Genomic DNA, 23688 nt, shown 5'->3' with positions numbered 1-23688 from the left:
TCAGCCAACTAGAGTCCAATCAATGAGATGAGATTGAAAGTGTTGGTTACAGCCGCCCTGCCCTATAAAAAACACACACCAGTTCTGAGTTTGCTTTTCACAAGAAGCATTGCCTGATGTAAATGATGCCTCGCACAAAAGAGCTCTCAGAAGACCTACGATTAAGAATTGTTGACTTGCATAAAGCTGGAAAGGGTTATAAAAGTATCTCCAAAAGCCTTGCTGTTCATCAGTCCACGGTAAGACAAATTGTCGATAAATGGAGAAAGTTCAGCACTGCTGCTACTCTCCCTAGGAGTGGCCGCCCTGTAAAGATGACTGCAAGAGCACAGCGCAGACGGCTCAATGAGGTGAAGAAAAATCCTAGAGTGTCAGCTAAAGACTTACAAAAGTCTCTGGCATATGCTAACATCCCTGTTAGCGAATCTACAACATGTAAAACACTAAACAAGAATGGATTTCATGGGAGGATACCACAGAGGAAGCCACTGCTGTCCAAAAAAAAACATTGCTGGAAGTTTACAGTTTGCACAAGAGCACCTGGATGTTCCACAGCAGTATTGGCAAAATATTCTGTGGACAGATGAAACCAAAGTTGAGTTGTTTGGAAGAAACACACAACACTATGTGTGGAGAAAAAGAGGCACAGCACACCAACATCAAAACCTCATCCTAACTGTGAAGTATGGTGGTGGGGGCATCATGGTTTGGGGCTGCTTTGCTGCGTCAGGTCCTGGACGGATTGCTATCATCGAAGGAAAAATAAATTCCGAAGTTTATCAAGACATTTTGCAGGATAACTTAAGGCAATCTGTCGACCAGCTGAAGCTTAAATGGATTCTGTCACCAAGTTTTGGGCTATAGAGCTGCGGACATGCATGGCTAGATCGCCGCTAGCATGTCCGCAATATACCTGTCCTATAGGGCTGTGTGCTTTTATTTTCTTTAAAAAAGGATTTTAGAGATATGTAAATTAGTCTTGTATGTGTCCAAGGGGCTGTACGAACCTTCCTTGAGCCCAGCCACGCCCGCCTGTGAAGGAGCCCAGCACCGCCTATGTCCTCCAAATCTCCTCCTTTCATCAACGATAGATTGCCGTAATCTCGCGATGCGTGAGCTCGCACATGCGCAGTTCTTTCCCTGAGGCTGATGCCAGCACAGGGAAGGAACACTATACCGGCACTGCACATGCGCGAGCTTGCGCATCGCAAGATTACGGCAATCTATCGTTGATGAAAGGAGGAGATTCGGAGGACATAGGCGGTGCTGGGCTCCTTCACAGGCGGGCGTGGCTGGGCTCCAGGAAGGTTCGTACAGCCCCTTGGACACATACAAGACTAATTTACATATCTCTAAAATCCTTTTTTAAAGAAAATAAAAGCACACAGCCCTATAGGACAGGTATATTGCGGACATGCTAGCGGCGATCTAGCCGTGCATGTCCGCAGCTCTATAGCCCAAAACTTGGTGACAGAATCCCTTTAACAGAAGATGGGTGTTGCAACAGGACAACAACCCAAAGCATAGAAGTAAATCAACAACAGAATGGCTTAAACTGAAGAAAATACGCCTTCTGGAGTGGCTTAGTCAGAGTCCTGACCTCAACCCAATTGAGATGCTGTGGCATGACCTCAAGAAAGCGATTCACACCAGACATCCCAAGAATATTGCTGAACTGAAACAGTTCTGTAAAGAGGAATGGTCAAGAATTACTCCTGACCATTGTGAACGTCTGATCTGCAACTACAGGAAACGTTTGGTTGAAGTTATTGCTCCCAAACGAGGTTCAACCAGTTTTTAAATCCAAGGGTTCACATACTTTTTCTACCTGCACTGTGAATGTTTACATGGTGTATTCAATAAAAACATGGTAACATTTAATTCTTTGTGTGTTATTAGTTTAAGCAGACTGTGATTGTCTATTCTTGTGAGTTACATAGAGATCAGATCACATTTTATGACCAATTTGTGCAGAAATCCATATCATTCCAAAGGGTTCACATACTTTTTCTTGCAACTGTACACAGTCATACAAAGTATTGAAAGGTTTCCTGGAAGTACCTTCTGGAAATGTCCTTCCCTTTCTACAGAAACATTGAACACACTGCTATTGACAAGTTACCTTGGGAATAGTGCAGTATTGGCGCTAGTAACACATTTGGACCTAATGTCTTATGTGCGTTCAAATACACAGATTCTGAAAAAAAAAATTCTAGAGTAAAACACAAGTTGTCAACCTGCTATGAGATTATTGCTCCCACATCAACACTTATGAGGATGTTTATCAAACTGGTGTAAAGTAGTAAAAGCTTAGTTGCCCATAGCAACCAATCAGATTCCACCTTTCATATTCCAAAGCTGTGAAAAATGAAAGGTGGAATCGGATTGGTTGCTTTGGGCAACTAAGCCAATTCTACCTTACACCAGTTTGATAAATATCCCCCTTTGTGTCTGGAGATGCCCTGTCTCAGATTTTAGACTATTATTTCAGGTGTTTTAAAACAGTACCCTCTGGGTTGTAAAACATGCATTGTAAACCTGTATTGCGGGTAACCCCCCCCACCCCCACACACACACCAACACTTGAAATGTCTGGAGATGCCCTGTCAGAGATTTCATACTGCTATTTAAGGTGGTTTAACTTAGACATGTAAAACAGTAACCTCTGCATTGTAAAACACACGTTGTACACTTGTATTGCTGATTTTGCAACCCACCCAACACTTGAACTGCCTGGAGATGCAATGTCACAGATTTTGGACTACTATTTCAGGTATTTACACTCAGAGATTAAAAAGTGTACCTTCTGGATTATAAAACACGCTTTTTACACTTATATTGCTATTTTTGCACTCCACACCAACACTTAAACAGTCTAGTTATGCCTTGTCACAGATTTTGGACTACTATTGCGGGTATTTTTGCTCAAAGATTTAAAATGGTAACCTCTTTATTGTAAATCATGCATTGTACATTGTATTGAGGTTAATTCCCCGACCTTCCAAACCAGTACTTTAAATGTGCAGGGAAGGCGGTTTAATTTTTTGCTTTGTTTTGCTTTTGCTACAAAGCAATGAGTTTAAAAACAACACAAACATGATGCACTGAAAAAAATAACTGTCACACACACAGGGGGTGGGGTAGTGACCACTGAACTCCACCCGCACCCCTGTCCCTGCCTACTTGCCTCGCAAGTCCTAGCTACAAGGGACAACTGGTCGAAAAACCCTTAGCTAGGATAATGCAGGGAAGAAAAACAACACAAGTAAAAGAAGGTCAAAGAAGCCGTGTCAAAACCAAGAGAGCAGAAAAGATACTGGAGGAGCAAGCAGAGAATCGTCAGGACAAGCCGAAGTCAAACCAGGAGAGCACGCCAAGACCAGAGGATGAGACGGACGGGAAATCGGAAGCCAAGCAGTAACAAACAAACCAGGTGAGTATCATGCAGGAAGGACCTCAATAATAGGCAATCTGTGGCCAGCAGATTGCCTGTTTAAATAGGGCACTAGTGTATTCATGTGACATGGTCAGCGTCACATGACTCCTGAGTTCCAATGCAGCCCATACAGCCGAGCGCCGAGTGATCAGCTCGGCACTCAGCCCCAGTGTGGTTCCCACGAGAAACGGCAACGCCGGGTGTGCTGATGGCACGGGCACGCCTTGGCTGTCCCCGCCTCCTGGGACCACGCACAGAGCGCATCGTGACAATAACAATTGCTCAGCAGCAGGTGGCGTTATTGCCATAAAAATACTTCTGCTACAAAGCAACGTGTTTAGCACAGAAAGATATGATTCTCTGAAAGAAAAAATACACAAATTGCTCAGCAGTCAGCACTGCAGCATAATGCTAATTGTACTGGGAGTAAGCTGGTAAAAAGCCTAGAACAACGTCAGGTTTGGGGAACAAACAGAACAGCTGTCATTCTGTTCAAATGAGAAAAAGACTGTGATCCAATCAGGGCAAGCCACCCACTTCCTCTCACTGTCATGTGAGCAGCCTTCTTCTTCCTCTCTTGTGGATTTTGTGGAAGTTGGTAACAAACCTGGTGATGCCAGACCTACTGTAAGCCAAGCTTGTCTGCCGCTAGCTCTGTTCAAAGTGTGAGAGTATCTCTCATCTGGCTGTTTTGTCCACAGTGACAGAAGAAAAAAACATTGCTGTGTGCAAGATCTGTAAGATTAAAATAAACATTGGAAGTTCCAGCACAAACATACTGTAGGCACCATGGCTCGATCGCAGCACATGATGCAGCATCACCATTTACTGTGGTAAAATAGATATGGCTTCCAGCTCCTGCAACAAGAATGTCCTTCTCACGGTCTCTTTTGTGGCAACCAGTTCACATACATATGCAGTACAGTGTCCCTGTCATCGACATCATCAGTTACTGTTTCTCCCACTTGGACTTCTTCTCCTACTCAGCCCCGTTGTCAGTCAGTAATAACAGAATGTGTGGCCAGAAACTACTCTATATGCCCAGCGATCCACTGGTGCAGAAGCTTTGCCCCTGTTGGCCAAGTTGCTGGTGGTGCAGTCACTGCTTTTAAGGAGCTGATCGTGCAAGCTCTGCCGCACTGGAAGATACCTAGCCACCATTATTTCTCCTAAACAGCCACCTCTGCTTTTTACTGCCACATGGCTGAGAGAACGTGAGGTGCTCATGGCAGTTCTTACTGTGTGGCAAGGTGCACATCTCCATGGACAACTAGAGCAGCTGTTATGGGAAGGGACACTACATGTCTTTCATGGCCCACTGGCAGTATCTCGCAACAAATCCATGTTCTCCTCTGCCTCCTGTGTCCTCCTCCACAAACCTCCTCCCATCCCCAACAAAAGCAGGGCAGAGCTTTGTTTTCAAACCCCATCCCTCCTATCATATGTGTAAAGTGAAGCACTCCCATGCTGTATTAGTATAGTCACACAGTCGATCAGTTGCTTAAGTGCATCAAGCAGCGCACATCCAGCTGGCTGTCTTTCTACCAACTCCAACTGGGTAAGGTGGTATGGAACAATGGCAGGAAAATCCTGGACATGCTGCATTTGAATTAAATAATACATGCTCCCTGCATGCCACACATGATAAATTTAGTTATGCAATACTTTTTGAAAAAATACTGTGGTTTGTAGAGGGTGTTGGCCATGTCCAGGAGATTGTCCTTACATTTTATCTATTCTTATGTTGTAAGGAACACTCTCCTGGACTTGCAGAACGGTCTGCTAACTCACTGAAATTCCACCTGTATGAGCAATGTAAAGCCGTGAATGATTTTGTCCACCTCACCACCACAGGAGATAGCATGTGTTCTTTCAAGGTCAGTTAGTGGCCGCTTATCAGGTTCTTGTCATGTAATCAGGCCCTTCAAAGAGGTTACCAGATTAGTCATTAAGGACAATTGGGGCATCAATGATGTCATCCCCATGATATTTATCTTAGAGCAGATTCTCATGCTAATGCAACAAGGAACAGTGGGAAAGGACAACTTAAATATCTGTCTGGCAGCCCTGTAGGTGTTGGGGACTCACACAGAGAAAGTATCATGGAGGAGGAAGTGGAGGATGTGGGTGAAGGGATGCCACTGAAGGAGGAGGAGCAGGAGGAGGAGTCTTTTGTGCAGGAGGGCAAGGCTGATAATGATGAAAATGGCACTGGTCATGATGACCAAACATCTCAGTGGGGGGCAGAGCCAGAAAGAACTGGGTTCTCGTGTGCACTGGCAAGAATAGCAAGCTGTATGCTTGTTTGCTTACGTAATGACAGGCACATCCTTTCCACCAAATTCAGTTGCTGAAAGTGCTTTATTACCAGGATACACTGTGCATGTAGCTTGCCACAGCTTGTGTGTGTAGCCTGCCACCCGTATTTCTGAGTCAACCACTCCTCACTATCTCCACTACCACAACCAGCAGCAGCCAATTCAGTATCAACAACATGATGCAGCAATTTTTTCCTTACCGGGATGATGCAAATTAGCAGACAGAGACCTACAGCTTGAACACTAAGGGTCAGTCTTAGCTAGACTTTGGCCTTTCTTCTGTGCGTACTGTATCTTGTTCCATGACCCCATGGACTTCCAAGCAGCCAAATTGGAATAGTGACCAGAACAGGCCCAGTTTCTGTACTGTCTTGCCCAGGCTCCAGTGTCATCTCAGAGAGAGTTTTTAGTGGGGCAGGGGGCATTGTGACACCTAAACTAACAAAGTTGTCTTCCACCAGTGTACAAAACACAATCACTCTTGTAAGAATGAACAAGGCATGGATCTGCAAGGATTTTTATACACCATCTGCTGGTGTGGATTTGCCCTTGCTGATGGTGCCCCATCATGCCACTTCTGCTGTCTGCTAGCCTACAATACCATTATTTTCTGTACCATATGTCTGCAGCTGCTGCCACCATCATGCCTCTGTTGTTGTCTGCCTGCCTACCATTGTGTTCTGTACCATAAGGCTGCTGCCACCATTATGACATTTACGCTCTCTGCCTGCTTACCATTATTTTCCATACCATATGGCTGCTGATGCCACCACCATGCCACTGCCATTATCTGCCTGTCTACCATAATTTTCCATACTGTATGGCTGCTGCTGCTGTGTACACCACCAAAGCTGCTACTCCCTGTTGCTAATCCCCCTACTGTCACTTCCATTATCCCTACTGCCACTACTATTGTTGCTGCACAGCTGTCACTAATACTACTAACCCTAAACAGTTGCACACACATCTACTGCTGTGCTGGCACTGCCTCCGCTACTATTGCAGCCACGTGCCACTATTACTCTACCCTACACCATGTGTGTTTAAACTCCCTCCGATAAGAGACAATTGTTAAAAGCTTTCTAATATGAAAAAGCATAAAACATCCAAAGGCACAGTGCATTTATCCATAGCTATATGTGTCATTGTCACTCTGACATTTTTTGCTATTGCTGTCACTGCATTCAAGAGCTTAAAGAGGGCGGTAAGGAAAGAGCAAAAACTTTTTAAAAAAAATGTTAAAAAGACCTAACAAAAAGGTTGCATATTTGATTTACATTGAATCAATTCAGGCACATATCAATTTTTATTTAACAAAATTTGACAAATTGGAAAAAAAACACAATTCAAGAAGTTTGCTCATCTCTAATTTAATCCCTGCTGCTTTGCCTGTAGATGACATTTCATCCAATGTCTTATCACATCGAACAGTCAAGGCTAATGTGAGCCATGCTAGAGTCATTAGGTGATGACTGGATTGTATTGGTCAAAGTTTGAGAATGGAAGTCTGAAACAAGGTTTTTAATCATTTCCTTTGGGAAACTACAAATATATACACTCACCTAAAGAATTATTAGGAACACCATACTAATACTTTTGCCTTCAGAACTGCCTTAATTCTACGTGGCATTGATTCAACAAGGTGCTGATAGCATTCTTTAGAAATGTTGGCCCATATTGATAGGATAGCATCTTGCAGTTGATGGAGATTTGAGGGATGCACATCCAGGGCACGAAGCTCCCGTTCCACCACATCCCAAAGATGCTCTATTGGGTTGAGATCTGGTGACTGTGGGGGCCATTTTAGTACAGTAAACTCATTGTCATGTTCAAGAAACCAATTTGAAACGATTCGAGCTTTGTGACATGGTGCATTATCCTGCTGGAAGTAGCCATCAGAGGATGGATACATGTTCTCATTCTGTTTATGCCAAATTCGGACTCTACCATTTGAATGTCTCAACAGAAATCGAGACTCATCAGACCAGGCAACATTTTTCCAGTCTTTAACAGTCCAATTTTGGTGAGCTCGTGCAAATTGTAGCCTCTTTTTCCTATTTGTAGTGGAGATGAGTGGTACCCGGTGGGGTCTTCTGCTGTTGTAGCCCATCCACCTCAAGGTTGTGCGTGTTGTGGCTTCACAAATGCTTTGCTGCATACCTCGGTTGTAACGAGTGGTTATTTCAGTCAACGTTGCTCTTCTATCAGCTTGAATCAGTCGGCCCATTCTCCTCTGACCTATAGCATCCACAAGGCATTTTCGCCCACAGGACTGCCGCATACTGGATGTTTTTCCCTTTTCACACAATTCTTTGTAAACCCTAGAAATGGTTGTGCGTGAAAATCCCAGTAACTGAGCAGATTGTGAACAACCATGCCACGCTCAAAATTGCTTAAATCACCTTTCTTTCCCATTCTTACATTCAGTTTGGAGTTCAGGAGATTGTCTTGACCAGGACCACACCTCTAAATGCATTGAAGCAACTGCCATGTGATTGGTTGACTAGATAATTGCATTAATGAGAAATAGAACAGGTGTTCCTAATAATTCTTTAGGTGAGTGTATATATATATATATATATATATATATATATATATATTTCGTTTTTTTTGTTCATTTTTTTTTATGTTGTTTTATAAAATTAACTATATGCCCCAAACCCAGGAATAGGGTTGGTCATAAGGTGGTAAAAAAAAAGTCACTTCAACCAAAATCTGAAATTTTACAAAGATCTGAAATGTTTTCCAATTCTTTAAGTACAGTATCAAGTCGAATTCGAAGCAATGGTTGATATTTAACAACTAGTGACTAGTGATGAGCGGCAGGGGTCATATTCGAATTCGCGATATTTTGTAGAATATTCGCCGAATATTCTCAAATTCGATTATTCGTTATATTCTACGATTTTTTTTACTCGAAAAATCGGCAAGGTAATGATCGTGTAATATGCGAATTTTAGTTATGTTTGCGAATTTTCGAATTTTGATTTTGATTTTTTTCAACTTACAACTATTAGACAAAGAAGATTATAGCACTATATTAGCTAAATTGCTCTATATTCGTTTTTTTTTCCCAAATATTTGCTATATTGCTATAACTTTGTTTTTTCAAATATTCGTAATATTCTAAAACAAGAATATATAGCAATATAGTGAATATTCGAAAAAAAAAAACGAATTTAGAGCAATTTAGCTAATATAGTGCTATAATCTTTTTTTTTATAGTTGTAATTTTTTTCTCATCTGAACTTCAGATGAGAAAGAAAATACAACTATTAGAAAAAGAAGATTATAGCACTATATTAGCTAAATTGCTCTATATTCGGTTTTTTTTCGAATATTCGCTATATTGCTATATATTCTTGTTTTAGAATATTACAAATATTCAAAAATACAAAGTTATAGCAATATAGCAAATATTCGAAAAAAAAACGAATATAGAGTAATTTAGCTAATATAGTGCTATAATCTTCTTTGTCTAATAGTTGTAAGTTGAAAAAAATCACAATAAAAATTCGAAAATTCGCAAACAACACTACTCCTAAAGTCAAATATACTGCAGCCTTCTCATTGGCCCACAAGCTAGAAGCAGGGAGGGATCATGTGTACTGATTTAAAAAAAAATTGAATATTCGAAATTACGAATATATATCACTATATTAGAAATATTCGCAAATTTTCAAAGTACCTATATTCGTGATAAAAATTCGAAATTCGAATATTCGTGATCAACACTACTAGTGACAAAGGATGGTACTGATAGGGGTCTGCAAAATGTGACTTTGCATGTGCACCACAGTCCAAGTGTAGTTAATGGGAATTCCAACAACAGTAGCCATCACAAGCCACAAATCCCGATCTCCAAAAAAATAGAACATGTTCTAATTTTTTTGCGGTGAGGACGGATCACGGACCCATTCAAGTTGAATGAGTCTCGATCCATCCCGGCCGCCGCACGGACGTTGCTCGTGTATTGGGGACAGCAAATTGCTGTCCCCAATGCACAGAACGGCCGCACAACGGCCGTGTGCATGAGGCCTTAGGGGGAGTTGCCTTTTAAGTTCAAGGTTGTCATGACTGCAATGGTTTTTACTACCACCTAAGATTTGAAAGAACAAGGCTGCTTCAGTCTTACAAGCTCCGAACGTACATTTATAAAAGATTACATTAGGAATCAGCTGTACTATAGACATTGCTTTAATAAATGACATGCTGAAGTGAAGACATATCAATTGTGCATGTAATGAAAAATACCTGTTATTATTCAGTAAGATCAATGGCAGAAAGATAAGAAATGACTCCCGAAGATTTTCCACTTTCAGGTGTATATAATTATCTTATACATACAAAATTAATGATGAGCCTCGAGGAACAGCTCAACATTAAACTGATTAATGAAGCTGCAAGCCATATGTTTCCTTATGTCAAGGAGCTGGTATAAAAAGGTGATCTCTTCATCCTTGGCAATGCATACATCAATATGGTAGGAATTTCAATTCTAATGTTTTTGGGATGGGAGATATTACTGCATGGCTGCAATTTTTCTTAAGTAATGTCACCATGAATATAATGTGTTATTAAGCACAGGACTGCATGTAATGGTCCTGCAAAGCATCTTCACTAGCAGAAAAAAAATCAAAGTTGTTCTGAGGCAGCATCACAGCTCCATAGACTTAGGCTGAATGAACACGACCGTGGAAAACCGCGGACCCGCAAAAAACGGAACCTGCCCGTTTGCCTTCCGCAATTTGCGGAACGGAACGGGCGGCCCATTGTAAAAATGCCCATTTTTTGTCCGCAAAACGGACAAGAATTGGACATGTTCTATTTTTTTTGCGGGGCCACGGAACGGAGCAACGGATGCGGACAGCACATGGAGTGCTGTCCGCATCTTTTGCGCCCCCATTGAAGTGAATTGAAGTGCGGCTCGGATGCGGACCCGAAAAACGGTTGTGTGCATGAGGCCTAATACAAATGACCGTAGGTGTCCCTAGTGCCAAGATTATAATATGTCAACAAGTGTTGTGGCTGAATAAAAGGGCACCCTAAAGCAATAATAATGGTAAAGCTCCCAAATACATAAAAATTTAACAAACAAAAAACATGGAGCTCATAGGGTACCCATAAAAATATATCTTTAATAGCGTATAAATAAATTACAAACATATTACCGTAAAAAAATGAAGGTGACAGAGAAAAGACACCATCCCAGCTTTACACAGACCGCATAAATTAATAAATACAATAACAACAGCTAATCTAAATAGTAGGACAATATCATGATGGGTCAGCAATGTCAGGATCAGGGAACAGTAATTACAGTCAGCCAGAACCAACCGCAGCTCTGTGCAAATAAGCCCTATCATAGTAAGAGCATAATCGCATATGCAATGAAACATGAAGCCGACTCACCTAAACAAGCGAGACTGGATGGCGCTACCCAGACGCGTGTTTCGGCGTGCCTTCGTCCGAGGGTAACGCCACCACTGTAGGATCACCTATTTAAAACCCACAACCCCCAATGGAATGCTGTGCCCAGATAATGACAAATCTCATTCACCTGAAGATGTTTGTGGGCGCACGATGCGCGAAAAGCCACCTCTGCCGCCCTCCTCCCACCAGGCGGCAGCGGTGGCATTATCTGGGCACAGCATTCCATTGGGGTTGTGGGTTTTAAATAAGTGATCCTACAGTGATGGCGTTACCCCCAGAGGAAGGCACCCCGAAACGCGCGTCTGGGTGGCGCCATCCTGGCTCTCACAGTCCCGCTTGTTTAGGTGAGCCGGCTTCATGTTTCATTGCATATGCGATTATGCTTTTACTATGATAGGGCTTATTTGCACAGAGCTGCGGTTGGTTCTGGGTGACTGTAATTACTGTTCCCTGATCCTGACATTGGACATCTGGACTGAATTAAAATTTTCTTCATTATTCAATATAGTTTATCTTATGCGAAAAATCAGCAATTAAATATGCGCACTAATCGAATCGCGTAAGGGCGTTAAGCAACTTTCCTATTGGGTTGGCTTGGTAGAATTGTCGAATATGTAGAATATAGCGCTATATTCGTAAATTTTTCAAATCTGTTCCGTGACACAGTGAGTCCCAGGGGCACACTTGCAACTAGGCGACGTAAGGCAATTGTCTCAGTTAACCATCCCAGTTTTCTCTTAAACCATGGCAAGCTAGGCAATGAAGATTTAGAAAATATGTGCACTCACATTAGTAAATATGGGCCTTTATGTTTGGAAAATGTTATGTTCAATGGGGCTGTCTTACTTCAGCAAATGTAGAGATAATGATGTGGAGTCGCACTCACCAGATCTTGTGGTCATCCGGAAAGCAGCAGCCTGCCTGGAGCCCTAGATCCACAGGGGCTCCTGTGTATACAGTCCAATGAATGATGATGGAGGCAGCATGTCCGGTACAAAAATCCCTTAATTGGGAACCGCTCAGGTGAACAAACGTGTACAAAGGTTGTGTCTACAACCCTGTAACACGTTTTTGTTCCCCTAAGCGGTTCCTAATAAAGGAATTTTTGTACCGGACATGCTGCCTCCATCATCATTCATTGGACTGTACTCACTTCAGCAAATGGCATTTAACATGTACAGAAAGTTAATACAAGGCACTTACTAATGTATTGTGATTGTCCATATTGCCTTCTTTGCTGGCTGGATTCATTTTTCCATCACATTATACACTGCGCTTTTCTATTGTTACGACTAGAGCTGAGCGAATTTCTCAAAAATTCAATTCGGCCAGTTTGCCGAATTTACAGAAAAAATTTGGTTCGACCCGAATTTATTTGCGGCGAATCACGTTAAAAATGGCTATTTCCTTGCTGCAGAGAACTTTTCTAGCGGAGTAGAACACTGTGCCTTGCAGTAACACGCATAGGGAGTCTTCTATGGTAGTGAAATTATACTGTGAGTCCGTATGACATGCAGATGACAGTTGTCGCTCTTAGAATCACTGCACACTTCACTTATTTGGGCAGTCACGGGGCCAAAACTGACCAAATAACTCAAGTGTAAACTCAACCTTACAAGAAGCGCACTCCTTTTACACCGTCGTCAGCTGATTCCACATAGATGTCCACAGAACCTGTTCTATTAAACGCTTATACAAGAAGAGCCCCCCGACAGAGTGGAGAGGGTGCCAGCAGTAAGTTTGTGTTGACGTCACTGATTATTTTGCCCTTCCTCTGATCTGTCAGAACAATAACCCCCAAAAAACGGATCCTGTCTATGGAGCAAACGAGGTGCAGAACAGCAAGACACCGCGGGCCCTGCACATGTGGTATGCTGGAGGGGCACTGTGAATTGTCCTTGCAGTGGAGGCTGAGGACACGGTGGAGGATGAGGAGGCAGAGGTCGCAGGACCAACAGCATGACAACGTGGAGGGGGAAGCAGCATCCCCTCGCCAAGTTGCTGGTGTGGCTGTGCAGGAACGAGCATTCACCCAGTGGGCCATAAAGGACATGTATTGTCCCTGACCGTAGTTACAGCTCCACACGTCGACACTGTTGTGCACTTTGGCAGACACCGACAGGCTCAAGGACTGGCCCACCTTCTGTTCTACATATTTGTGCAGGACTGGTACTGCCTTTTTGGCAAAGAAATGACAGCTTGAGACTCTCCACCTCAGCTTGGCACAAGCCATCAGTTCTCTGAAAGGTGCAGCGTCCATCACTTGGAAAGGGAGGGACTGCAGTACCAGCAACTTGGCCAGGAGTAGGTTCAGCTTCTGCACTGTTGGATGAGTGCACTCATACTGTTGTCTCTTGGCAATTGCTTCGGTGATTGATTGCTGACAGAATGAGTGACAAGGAGTAGGAGGACGAGGAGCAGCAGCATCAGGACCAATAGATGATGGGAAGGACAGACAGCTCCCTTCGGCTGAGGTGGTGGAGCCTTGACTGCATGAAATCAGGTGTGTGCCACTGGGTGATGCAGCGGTTGCTGCGGCAGGCTGAACCACCACATCGGAGCCACGGTTCTCCCAGGCCACTTTATGGTGATGCTGCATATGTTGACACAGGACCGTGGTGACAACATTGGTACCCTGGCCACACTTCACCTTCTGCCCACAGATTCTACATATGGCCATGTTTACCTCCTCTGGCGGCTTTACAAAAACTGCCACACCACCGAGTAGGTGTTTTTACCTCCAACACTACGCACTGACTGACTGCTACTGCAGCTGCCTCCATGAACCCGTGCACCGCTACTTCCCGGGCAGGTAGGCTCCTGTGAAGCGGGTGGTCTACTCCGGGCACGTTTGGCTACCGACCTCCCACTGCTAGCGGCCACGCTAGCGACTTGCTGGATTCGCCGCTGCCTCACGGGCAAGCTGCCACCATCTTTTCCCGACGATGAAGCCCATTCATCAGAGGGGGTGAAGACGTGATGACGTAGGTTTGCTACTTCGCTCCTCCCTCCGACTGTTCTATCCCTCCGCACTATGCAAGACACGAGCCTCTTTATCTGAACTGTGGGATGCCCCCACCTCTGGGCCCTTTGCGTTCTGCTGGCCGGACTCTCGGCAGATCCCCTACGTTTGTCCGCCTTGTCTGGCGGTGTTTGCTTGCTGGCTAGCTCGCAGACGGGGAGGTCGCCCTCCTTTTGATGATTTGGTCTCCTCTGCTTCCAGCCGCCCCCCTCCTTGGATCTTCATTGTCGGCTGGGACCTAGTTATAGGTTTGAAGTTTGAAATATCGAATATATGTTGCTTCGCGTCCTGCTCTGCCTTCATTTTTGACCCCTCCTCCCCCATGCCCTGCAGAATAGTTTTCTCGATCTCCCCGCTTCGTCTATTTATTTATAGGGAATATGGGACAGAAGGTTAAAATTTATCAACTTTATAAAGTGTTGCTTAAAACACAATTTAATAATACACATTCTCCGAGACAAAAGGCTTGGCAAATTGATTGCCTGGGAATTTCCCTCGAAGATTGGGATAATATATTGGCGAATTTAAGTTTAGTTTCTTATAATTTTAATCACGTTTTGGTTCAATTTAATATTTTGCATCAAATCTATATCAAACCTTAATGGCTTAATAAATGTGGTTTAAGGGATACTTCTAATTGTCCACGGTATGATTTATCTGGGGCGAATCACTTGCATATGTTTTGGTCATGTATAGAGTTGAAACAATATTTGGGGGCAATTTATAATTTTATTATCCGGGAAATGAAAGTTGAGATTCTGTTTACGGTGGAATATTAGGGAATTGAGTGACCTCACCAAGGTAGAATGTCCAAAATATGAAAGGATTCTTTTGATTAAAATAATGTTCTTGGAGAGACTTTTGATTGCCAGGGTTTGGTTTTCTCGAAATACTCCAAGTATTACTTCATGGATTAACATGGTTAATAAGATTAAGAGATATGAAAACATTCTATATAAGCAGATAAATACTGAGGAAAAATGGACTAAAATTTGGGAAGAATGGAAGTTTTAAGGTTTTCCTGCCTACACTCCCTCATTATCCGCCCCTTTTTCGCTTATTGATGGGGGAGTGAGACGCATCACAAGGGAGAGGGTTGGTTGGGGGGGTAGGGTTTATTAGGGGAAAAATAATATAATAATGTTTTGTTTTTGGTGAATTGTATTGTTTGAATTTCTAATAAATAAATAAAAAGATGAGTAGCATATCACACACAGAGTGAAAGGAGCAGGATTTCTCAGCAGTGCAGAGTATTTCAGGAGAGTAGTGTGGTGATCTTATTGAATATTGTGGACTAAGAGTTAGGACTCACGCACACGACCGTGTGCTGGCCGTGCCCGTACTGTGGACCGCAAATTGTGGTCAGCAATGCACGGGCACAGATCGTGTGGCAGCCGCCTGCGGATGACGGTCCGCACCGCATAAAAGTAGTGCATGCACTACTTTTTTGCGTTGCGGAGGCACGGCCAGAAACACAGCGGAAACATTACTTCCGCACCGCATCTCCGGATTTGCATAATGTGATGCGGGGTACACACGGCCGGCGTCGCGTTTATTATGGACCCGCTGTATGCGTGCCGCAATACGACCACGGCGGGGCAATGACCGTGCTCATGAGCCCTTACAAGGTGGAAAGAGCAGGGTCCCCAGCAGCACAGAGTATTTCAGGAGTGTGCCGGTTGTGTTGGAAAAGACAGGCAGGATTAATGGTTTTCAAAAAGCTTAGAATCAACGTTGAAAAATATATGGCATCAGACAGTGGCGGATTACAATAGGGACGTTCGGGTCGGCAGTCCCGGGCCCAGCACCGATGGGGAGCCCAACGCTGATCCGAACGCCCACATACTGCGGCGGGGCACGGGAGCGCATACATCGATGATGTCATCGCGCGCCTGTGCCGGGACGCAGCACTGTGACGCGCCTGACTCATCCTGCCTTCCTCTGCGAGCAAGCGCCTGGCCCTGGACATAGGTGAGTATTTATCTTTTTATTTTTTGTTCATTTTTTATTTTTTTATTTCATGTGCCTACATATTAGGGAGGATAAATCGAGAGTATGGGGGGGGAATGTGGGGGCTGTATGGGGGCAAATTATTATGGGAGGGAATACTATGTGGGGGCAAATTACTAGTTGGGGCAGTGTGGGACAAATTGCTATGTGGGGGCAGTGTGGGGGCAAATTATTATGAGAAGGAATACTATGTGGGGACAAATTACTATGTGGGGGCAAATTATTATGAGAGGGACTACTATGTGGGGGCAACTTACTAGTTGGGGCAGTGTGGGGGCAAATTGCTATGTGGGGGCAAATTATTATGGGAGGGACTACTATGTGGGGGAAAATTACTATGTGGGGGCAAATTATTATGGGAGGGAATACTATGTGGGGACAAATTACTATGTGGGGGCAAATTATTATGAGAGGGACTACTATGTGGGGGCAAATTACTAGTTGGGGCAGTGTGGGGGCAAATTGCTATGTGGGGGCAGTGTGGGGGCAAATTATTATGGGAGGAACTACTATGTGGGGGCAAATTACTATGTGGGGGCAAATTATTATGAGAGGGACTACTATGTGGGGGCAAATTACTAGTTTGGGCAGTGTGGGGGCAAATTGCTATGTGGGGGCAAATTATTATGGGAGGGACTACTATGTGGGGGCAAATTACTAGATGGGGCAGTGTGGGGGCAAATTGCTGTGTGGGGGCAAATTGCTATGTGGGGGCAGTGTGTGGGGCAAATTATTATGGGAGGGACTATTATGTGGGGGCAAATTTCTATATGGGACAGTGTGGGGGAAACTATTGTGTGGGGTAATTGCTATGTGGGAACAGTGTGGGGAAATTGTTATGTGGGGACATATTACTATATGGGGCAGTGTGGGGGCAAATTATTATGGGAGGGACTACTATGTGGGGGCAAATTACTAGTTGTGGCAGTGTGGGGGCAAATTGCTATGTGGGGGCAGTGTGGGGGAAAATTACTATGTGGGGGCAGTGTGGGGCAAATTACTGTGTGGGGACAAACTACTATATGGGGGCAGTTTGGGGGAAATTCTGTGTGGGGGAAAATTACTATGGGGGGAATACTATGTGGGGGCAGTGTGGTGGAAATTACTATATGGGGGTGTTGCTATTGGGGAGGCACTGTAGGGGCAATTCTATTATTTCTGGGGACACTATACAGGGATTATTACCTGGAGCACAATATAGGGTGTTATTATTACTGGGGGCACTCTAGGGGACATTATAGCTGCTGTGGACACTATAGGAACATTTGGGGTAATTTATCAAACTGGTGTAACGCAGAACTGGCTTAGTTGCCCATAGCAGCCAATCAGATTCCACCTTTCATATTTGACAGCTCTTTTGGAAATCCAGTTTTACTTTACACCAGTTTGATAAATTACCCCAATTATGTCTATTAGGGTCACAATTTTTTCAGCAGTATAGTTCCTTGGGCATTGGGGAGCACAATGGGCACAGTATTGGGGGTGGCAGGATGACACTGTGGGGACACCAGGATGAGGAGGTTGATGGAAAAATTGAGAAATCTAATATGTCTGTGTTACAAACTGTAGAGACGAGATGCGGCTGAAAGAATTTGCCATTGTGGTCTGGGTCAAATAGAGGAGAAGAGGAAAGAGAAGGTCTACATGACAGGAGATGTCACTGGATGTAAGAGGTATGTGGTGCTGTATTCTCCTCCATGTCTTTTTTATTACAATTATATGTATTTTAAATTTGGCGACCAAATTTTTCAGTTTAGGACCCAATTTGGGGTATTTTTTTTTTGTCTGAAGATGTCATATGGCCTAAGAAGAGACTCTGGCGCCCATGAAGCACTGCAGCCTCTTCATACAAAAAATAAAAATAAAAACTAAACTAAAATGGAGGGGGGGGGGGCCAAGTTGGGTAGACAGCCCCGGGCCTATAATGCACTTAATCCACCCCTGGCATCAGAGGTGTGTGAGGACGCCATCACGATAGGAAGGGTACGCCATCCAGGGCAGATTGTATATGTGGGTGACATACAGAATTTAACCAGGAAACAGATTGAAGAATGGGGACAATTCGATCTGATAATTGGCGGCAGTCCTTGTAATGACTTATCTCTGGTTAACTCGCACCAGAAAGGTCTTTATGGGGGCAGTGGACAACAGTTTTTTTTACTTTCCATGATTACTCAATAAAGTGTTGCCAAAGACAGGAGATAATCGGCCAGTCTTCTTGTTATTCGAGAACGTGGTTGCGATGGAGAAAGCTTTCCAAAAAATAATTTCTCTCCACCTGGAGAGGAACCCTGTCAAAATTGATACAACTGCTCATAGAGCCATATACTTCTTGGGGAACCTGCCTGGCATGAACAGGCCTCTAGTAGCTACAGACAATGAGAATACAAAGCTTCAAGATTGCTTGGATCCCGGAAGATTCATGAAGTTCATCAAGATTCAAACCATAACTACCAGCCCCTGGTCTCTTTGTCAGGGAAAACAACACGAGTTCCCAGTCATCAAGGGTGGGAAGTAGGACATCCTGTGGTGTACGGAGATTGAGAGGCTCTTCGGATTCCCCCCACACTACACGGACATCTCAAAAATGAACCGCGGCCCCTGACAGAAGCTCCTGGAAAGGTCATGGAGCGTCCCGGTCATCCAGCATCTATTTGCCACACTAAAGGATTATTCTGAAAGTGTGTAGAAGCCACACGGGGCACCCACGCTGAAGATTTATCATGGATTTTATAATATTATAAAGAAAAAAATTAAGCCCCTTCGTCACCCGGCACCCAAGTGCGATCAGCTACATTACTGGGGGCACTCTAGGGGACATTATAGCTGCTGTGGACACTATAGGAACATTTGGGGTAATTTATCAAACTGGTGTAACGCAGAACTGGCTTAGTTGCCCATAGCAGCCAATCAGATTCCACCTTTCATATTTGACAGCTCTTTTGGAAATCCAGTTTTACTTTACACCAGTTTGATAAATTACCCCAATTATGTCTATTAGGGTCACAATTTTTTCAGCAGTATAGTTCCTTGGGCATTGGGGAGCACAATGGGCACAGTATTGGGGGTGGCAGGATGACACTGTGGGGACACCAGGATGAGGAGGTTGATGGAAAAATTGAGAAATCTAATATGTCTGTGTTACAAACTGTAGAGACGAGATGCGGCTGAAAGAATTTGCCATTGTGGTCTGGGTCAAATAGAGGAGAAGAGGAAAGAGAAGGTCTACATGACAGGAGATGTCACTGGATGTAAGAGGTATGTGGTGCTGTATTCTCCTCCATGTCTTTTTTATTACAATTATATGTATTTTAAATTTGGCGACCAAATTTTTCAGTTTAGGACCCAATTTGGGGTATTTTTTTTTTGTCTGAAGATGTCATATGGCCTAAGAAGAGACTCTGGCGCCCATGAAGCACTGCAGCCTCTTCATACAAAAAATAAAAATAAAAACTAAACTAAAATGGAGGGGGGGGGGGCCAAGTTGGGTAGACAGCCCCGGGCCTATAATGCACTTAATCCACCCCTGGCATCAGAGGTGTGTGAGGACGCCATCACGATAGGAAGGGTACGCCATCCAGGGCAGATTGTATATGTGGGTGACATACAGAATTTAACCAGGAAACAGATTGAAGAATGGGGACAATTCGATCTGATAATTGGCGGCAGTCCTTGTAATGACTTATCTCTGGTTAACTCGCACCAGAAAGGTCTTTATGGGGGCAGTGGACAACAGTTTTTTTTACTTTCCATGATTACTCAATAAAGTGTTGCCAAAGACAGGAGATAATCGGCCAGTCTTCTTGTTATTCGAGAACGTGGTTGCGATGGAGAAAGCTTTCCAAAAAATAATTTCTCTCCACCTGGAGAGGAACCCTGTCAAAATTGATACAACTGCTCATAGAGCCATATACTTCTTGGGGAACCTGCCTGGCATGAACAGGCCTCTAGTAGCTACAGACAATGAGAATACAAAGCTTCAAGATTGCTTGGATCCCGGAAGATTCATGAAGTTCATCAAGATTCAAACCATAACTACCAGCCCCTGGTCTCTTTGTCAGGGAAAACAACACGAGTTCCCAGTCATCAAGGGTGGGAAGTAGGACATCCTGTGGTGTACGGAGATTGAGAGGCTCTTCGGATTCCCCCCACACTACACGGACATCTCAAAAATGAACCGCGGCCCCTGACAGAAGCTCCTGGAAAGGTCATGGAGCGTCCCGGTCATCCAGCATCTATTTGCCACACTAAAGGATTATTCTGAAAGTGTGTAGAAGCCACACGGGGCACCCACGCTGAAGATTTATCATGGATTTTATAATATTATAAAGAAAAAAATTAAGCCCCTTCGTCACCCGGCACCCAAGTGCGATCAGCTACATCATCATCATCGAGTACTGTTTGCACGTCACTGATGTCGTCCTCAACCGTCTCTGGGTCAGGAGCCTGACCGCTCGCAACACCAGCTCCCACGCCACTCTCCTCATCACTACTTGCCCGCCTACCGGAGGAAGCGGCGGATGTCTCCTCCGGATTTTGGCTGGGCAGTAGCTGCTGACTGTCCTCTAGTAGCTCGTTCTCGCTGTATAGTGGAGCTGAGCCCACAGCATATAGTACTTTTCTGGCTAAGGGAACAGAAAAGGACAAAGGCAGGTTGAGGACAGGTGAGGGCACAGGGCCTGCTCCCGGGGCATGCCAACTAAGGGTTGTGTCTGACGAACCCACCGACTCTTGGCTGGGGATGTCTGATGTCACTTGCGACGAAGTCAAAGATCGAGTCAACCAGTCAAGAACCGCTGGGTTGCTGGTCACGACACGACCACTAGCTTACACAGGGAGCTCAGGCCTCTCGAAGTGACCCCTGCTGTCACTGCCCCTTATTCTGCTGCGACTTCTGCCTGTGCCAGAAACCTTTACGCCTCTGCCACTCCACGTGCAGGGCCTGGAACTTCTCTGTCTGACATACTGTTAAATCAAATTAAAAAAAAATTAAAAGGAAATTAAAACACTCCCAAAAAGTCTGTAATTTTCTCACTTCACCACACAACGGCTAATAAACCCTTTTTTCCCACTAATACACACCACAAGAGGCTTTAGAACAGATAACTGCACCGCTGAGCAGCAAATATATATTTTCTTTTTCTACTAATACATGCCACAAAAGGCTTTAAAACAGATAACTGCACCACTGAGCGGCAGATATATTTTTTCTTTTTCCATTAATACACTCCACAAAAGGCTTTACAACAGATAACTGCACCGCTAATCGGCAAATATATTTTTTCTTTTTCCGCTAATACATGCCACAAAAGGCTTTACAACATATAACTGCACAGCTGATTGGCAAATATATTTTACTTTTGCCACTAATACACGACAAAAAGGGCTGTAATTTTCGCACTTCACCACACAACAGCTAATAAGCTCTATTTTTCCCACTAATACAAGCCAAAAAATGCTTTAGAACATATAACTGCACCGCACAAGGGCAAATAAGACATAGAAATATTTCCTTGTAATAACCCCTGTTAATGCCTGTATTAAACAGCACTTGTAGCCCAATAACAAGAACGGTTTGCTGGAATTACAGAGCTGTATAATGGCAATTTGGATCCGCAGTCAGTGCACCAAGGTATAATAGGAATGTTCCTATTACCCAGGCTGTAACCTCCACTACTGAACACTGTTCAACATAAATGCTGTGGAATGATTCCTCTCTATCCTTTCCCTACACCTTGAATAATCTTTCCCTGCACTTGTAAATATTTTTTTTTGCAGAATGAAGTTTTTTCTATCACTGTCCCTAGCGCCTGCAGACGTCTCTCCCTGCACTAAGTACACTGGTAAATGGCAGAATCTAAGATGGCTGACGCTATTTATAGGGCTGTGACATCACAGGGCTGGCTGGCTGCTGATTGGCTGCATGAATGGCATTATGGGTGATCCCACCTTCCCAGAGTTCCCTGCTCCATGTCCTCACACGTGCAGCAGCCATTTTGGGAAAAATTGTGATTCGTTACCACAAAGCGTGAGGAAATTCGGCTTCGGTACAAATCAAATTTTTCCTGAAATTTGGATCGAATTCCACTTCGTCAGCTTCGATTAGCTCATCTCTAGTTACAACCACCCTGCAATCCATCAGTGGTGGTCGTGCTTGCACACTATAGGAAAAAGCACTCGCCTATGTGCGCTCCCATGGTCCCAGGCCCCAGAGAGGCTGTCGCTTTTTCCTATAGTGTGCAAGCATGGCCAATGCTGGATTGCAGAGTGGTCATAACTAGGGATGAGCGAACCCGAACTGTATAGTTCGGGTTCGTACCGAATTTTGGGGTGTCCGTGACACGGACCCGAACCCAAACATTTTCGTAAAAGTCCGGGTTCGGGTTCGGTGTTCGGCGCTTTCTTGGCGCTTTTTGAAAGGCTGCAAAGCAGCCAATCAACAAGCGTCATACTACTTGGCCCAAAGGGCCATCACAGCCATGCCTACTATTGGCATGGCTGTGATTGGCCAGTGCACCATGTGACCCAGCCTCTATTTAAGCTGGAGTCACGTAGCGCCGCACGTCACTCTGCTATGATCAGTATAGGGAGAGGTTGCAGCTGCGACGTTAGGGCGAGATTAGGCAGATTAACTCCTCCAAAAGACTTCATTCTGTGATCGATCTGCAGCTGTGGATCATTGAAGTGCTATTATTGACTTGCTCACTTTTTTGAGGCTGCCCAGAGCGTTTTTAGATCACTTTTTTTCTGAAGTGATCGGCGGCCATTTTGTGACTTGTGGTGCGCCAGCACGAGCTATCACCAAGTGTATTTAACCATCGATAGTGTGGTTATTTTGTGCTATATCCTACATCAGCTGCAGGCTGAGCCTGTGTCACCGAAGTGCATTTAACCATCAACAGTCTGGTTATTTTTTGGCCATATGCTACATCAGCTGCAGGCTGAGCCTGTGTCACCCAAGTGCATTTAACCATCAACAGTCTGATTATTTTTTGGCCATATACTACATCAGCTGCAGGCTGAGCCTGTGTCACCCAAGTGTATTTAACCATCGATAGTGTGGATATTTTGTGCTATATCCTACATCAGCTGCAGGCTGAGCCTGTGTCACCCAAGTGCATTTAACCATCAAAAGTCTGATTATTTTTTGGCCATATACTACATCTGGTGCAGGCTGAGCCTGTGTCACCCAAGTGCATTTAACCATCAACAGTCTGATTATTTTTTGGCCATATACTACATCTGGTGCAGGCTGAGCCTGTGTCACCCAAGTGCATTTAACCATCAACAGTGTGGTTATTTTTTGGCCATATATTACATCAGGGGCAAGTTGAGCCTGTCACCCAGCGCCTAAAAAATAGACCTGACATTTCTATTCAACCAAATCTGTACTGTTTTAGCTGGTCAAGTTATTTGTATTGACCGTAAAAGCACACTTTTTTTTCTGGGTTGAAAAAGCATTCCCAAAT

General features: G+C 44.1%; 2 pseudogenes; both read left to right on the top strand.

The window, feature by feature from the left end:
* Positions 1 to 15810: 15810 nt before the first annotated feature.
* Positions 15811 to 18908, top strand: LOC120999019 (annotated as a pseudogene).
* Positions 18909 to 19727: 819 nt separating this feature from the next.
* On the top strand, positions 19728 to 20493 carry LOC120999018 (annotated as a pseudogene).
* Positions 20494 to 23688: the final 3195 nt, after the last annotated feature.

The sequence above is a fragment of the Bufo bufo genome, chromosome 4, assembly GCF_905171765.1.
Source record: "Bufo bufo chromosome 4, aBufBuf1.1, whole genome shotgun sequence".
Taxonomy (NCBI): Eukaryota; Metazoa; Chordata; class Amphibia; order Anura; family Bufonidae; genus Bufo; species Bufo bufo.
The sequence above is the reverse complement of the archived record's forward strand: the minus strand, read 5'-3'. Positions and strand labels throughout refer to the sequence as shown.